Genomic DNA, 3,905 nt, shown 5'->3' on the forward strand with positions numbered 1-3,905 from the left:
AAGTCCTACATCGCACACATCTGCCAGCACCACTGCTAGAAAGACCATGGGGGACCGGGACGAGGCAGAAACCCATTCCCCCGGGTGGCCTGTGGAAAGGGGCTAGGCTCACTGCATGTGGTGGCTTCAGATTCCTCCCCTGTCCCTTGGATGGCCCAGGAAGGTGGAACAGGAGTCAACTGCTCTTATAATTAATACTTTCACCAAGTCCAAGCCCTGAGGAATTCCCACATTTGGAGGTGGAGGAGAGAGAAAATTATGAGAGAGATGACAGATATGAAGAACAGAGAATGCGGCACCAACACACAGATAGTTACCGTTCCTGGCCAAGAGATGCAATCATGAAAGAGCTTTAGAAAAAAATGTCCTAAGCTTAAGAAAGATCAGTATCTGCAGACTGGAGGAATTCACCACATTTCAGGAGAATCAGCTATCTACACGTACACACATTTGGAAACATTTTTTTAAACATTTTTTAATTTTTGAGCAGAGTCTCACTCTTGTTGCCCAGGCTGGAGTGCATTGGCACCATCTCGGCTCCCTGCAACCTCCGCGTCCCGGATTCAAGTGATTCTCCTGCCTCAGCCTCCTGAGTAGCTGGGACTACAGGCGCTTGCCACCACGGCCAGCTAATTTTTGTAGTTTTAGTAAGAGATGGGGCTTCGCCATGTTGGCCAGACTGGGTTCGTACTCCTGGCCTGAAGTGATCCTCCCACCTTGGTCTGCCAAAGTGCTGGGATTATAGGTGTGAGCCACTGCTCCAGGCCCAACAATTTTTAACTACAAGGAAAAAAATTCCTGCGATCATTATGGCAGGAGGAAACAGATCATCTTTTCTTGAGGACTTGTGTCCAACACGTACTTGGTGCTTTACATAAATGCTCTCATTTAACCCACCCAGCATCCCAATAAAGTGGCGGTGCCGGCCTGGAAGTTGGCTGGACGCAGGAACTCAACCGATGTCGTCGGGGTCCCTCTGCTCTCCAGCTGCTCGGCTCCAGCTGGTTCTGTGTGGTAGCCTGAGCCTCTCCTACTGCAGACAGGCTTCCAGAAGTGGCCCCGGCAACTCCAGGTTCACGTAATCCTAGCTCGGGAACCCCAGAAGGAAGAAAGAGTCTCCCTCCCGGTTTGCCCAGAGAAGGCCTCCTGTTGTCTTCAGGCTATGCACTCAACACTTAAATCCAGCACAGTGGCAGAGAGAATGCAGTGAGCTACTGGTCAGGGGATGAGGCTACTAAGATTGGAAGTCCCACCTGAATCAAAAGGTTGGAGTGAAAAAAACCCAAACAAGTAAAAGGGAGGAAGGATGGTTTGGCCCACAAATGCAAAGGGTCCACGACAGGGAGGGTCTATGAGTTGCCCCAACATTACGGGAGAGGTCAAGTAACTTGTCCAAGGTCACACATTGTAAACGGGAGCGCCGGCAAACCAAGGCAGTCCAGCCTCAGAGCTCTTAACCACCCTGCTCTAAGGAAACAAAGCCTGTTTGGTTTTAGAATTCTCGGCAACATTCACTTTCAGAGGAAAATGGAGCAACAGCTAGACTGTCTGGAGAAAAACATTGTAACTGAAGATTCATATGTTCTGCCAAATTGTCTTTCACAATTTCAGGATAGCTAAAAAGCATTAAACACACACCATGTGACAGGCACTGTTCTAAGTGCTTTATAGGTATGTTGAGCCATTTACTCTGTGAACAACTTTGTAAGACAGGACTTCTTATCCTCATTTTGCAAATGAGAAAACCAAAACCCAAAGAAGTTAGGTAACTTACCTAAGAGTCAGGATTGAGCCTAGGCAGTCTGATCTTCTGAGCTTATGCTGTAAACTTCTCTGATCTCAGAATATGGAATGTCTCCTTTTATTTAAGCCTTCTTTAATTTACTTCAGCAATGTTTTGTGGTTTTCAATCATTCTTTCTTCAAATATTTTCTCTTCTCCTTTCTCCTTTTCTTCTAGTATTCCCATTACATGTATATTGGGGTGTGGTTAATGGTGTCCCACATTTCTATGAAGCTGTTAATTTTTCTTCATTCTTTTTTTCACTCTGTTCTTAAGATTGTATAGTCTCTATTGATCTTCAAATTTACTCTTTCTTTCTTTCTTTCTTTCTTTCTTTTTTTCTTCCTTGGTGTACCTGAGTTTATCTGGGGCACACTGGGGTGAGGGCCCTGCAACTAGAAGAAGGTGTTGGGCCTCTTGGTAGTGAAGCATGGCTTGTGCTGATGGTGCAGGACACAGTCAAGCAGTGGGAACTTGATCTTGGAGCTGTGGAACTGCACTTGCTGGCTGTAATCTCCTCTAGTGGGCTCTGGTGTGGTGCCGGGTGCCCATGTCTTGGTCAAAAAAGGGGGGAGGGGAGACGGTGACCGCATTTCCTGGGCTCTAGGCATTTGGCAGACCTCCTATCGAGTGCCTGTCCAGTAACCTGGTACATCCTGTCAGGCACAGCCATTGCCTAGAGGCCCTGACTTGGGGCTGACTTGGCCAGATGGCCACAGGCTCTGGTCCCAGCAGGCAATGGCCACCAGGGATATAGAGCTTCTAAGGTCACTTTGAGGGGCACTGCCACAGCCACCAAAGGTGATGAGATTCGCTTGCTGTTTGCACCTGTTTAAACCACCACTTCAAGAAACAGTGATTCTTTGGGTTTAGGTGCAACTGATTCTTTTTTATTTTTATTTATTTATTTATTTTTAAATTAATTTTTTTTTTTTAATAAAGAAGGGGTTTCATCATGTTGGTCAGGCTGGTCTTGAACTCCCGACCTCAGGTGATCTGCCCGCCTTGGCCTCCAAAGTGCTTGGATTATAGGCGTGAGCCACCACGCCCGGCCTCTTTTTTTATTATTTTTTTTAAGAGACAGCTGTGCCAGAGAGTTACACCAATTAATTTTGAGGCTTTTTTCTTTTTTCTTTTTCTTTTTTTCTTTTTGAGACCAAGTCTCGCTCTGTCACCCGGGCTGGCATGCAGTGGTGCGATCTCGGCTCACTGCAACCTCTGCCTTCCAGGTTCAAGTGATTGATTCTCCTGCCTCAGCCTTCCCAGTAGCTGGGATTATGGGCATGTGTCACCACGCCCAGCTAATTTTGTATTTTCAGTAGGGACGGGGGTCTCTCCATGTTGGCCATGCTGGTCTCGAACTCCTGACCTCAGGTGATCTGCCTGCCTTGGCCTCCCAAAGTGCTGGGATTATAGGCGTGAGCCACCGCAGCCGACTGAAGCTTTTTTCTTTAGTGCATTATTATTATTATTATTTATTTATTTGACAGAGTCTCACTCTGTCACCCAGGCTGGAGTGCAGTGGCACAGTCACAGCTCACTGCAGTCTCAACCTCCTAGGCTCAAGCAATCCTCCCACGTCAGCTTCCTTATTAGCTGTGACTACAGGTACATGCCACCACACCCTGCTAATTTGCTGTATCTTTTTTTTTTTTTTTTGTAGATTACAGGCGTTAGCCACTTCGCCTGGCCTCCTTTGACCCTTTAAACATGGTTTCCCCTGGTTTTTTGAGCATATTTTTAATAGCTGCTTTGAGGTTTTGCTAAGTCCAACCCATTGACCCCTCAAAAGCAATTTCTATTGCCTGCTTTTTCCTTATGTATGGGTCACACTTTCTTTTTTCTTGCATGTCTTGTAATTTTTGGTTGTTGAAAACAGCATTTTAGAGACTGTGGTAGCAACTCTGGATATTGATTTTCCGCTACCTACCTCCAGGGCCTGTTGTATTTGCTTGTTATTTGTTTAGTGACTTGATTGGACTAATTCTGTGAAGTCTGGGTTCCCATGCAATGTGGAGGCCACAGCCTTTGGGCACAGGCGCAGTCTCCATAACCACCAGGGATGACTGACTCTAGGCTCTTTATTTCTTTAATGAACTTGTTAAGCTTTTGGCTGGTCTACT

General features: G+C 46.4%; 1 non-coding gene across 1 annotated transcript; it reads right to left on the reverse strand.

Annotated features, from left to right (window-relative positions):
• Positions 1-2,531: 2,531 nt before the first annotated feature.
• Positions 2,532-2,662, reverse strand: LOC135269987 (small nucleolar RNA SNORA68). The gene has a single exon (XR_010338217.1). It is a non-coding gene; the product is annotated as a small nucleolar RNA SNORA68 (small nucleolar RNA).
• Positions 2,663-3,905: the final 1,243 nt, after the last annotated feature.

The sequence above is a fragment of the Aotus nancymaae genome, unplaced genomic scaffold (assembly GCF_030222135.1).
Source record: "Aotus nancymaae isolate 86718 unplaced genomic scaffold, 86718_ANA_hifiasm-v0.15.2.pri h1tg000058l, whole genome shotgun sequence".
Classification (NCBI taxonomy): domain Eukaryota; kingdom Metazoa; phylum Chordata; class Mammalia; order Primates; family Aotidae; genus Aotus; species Aotus nancymaae.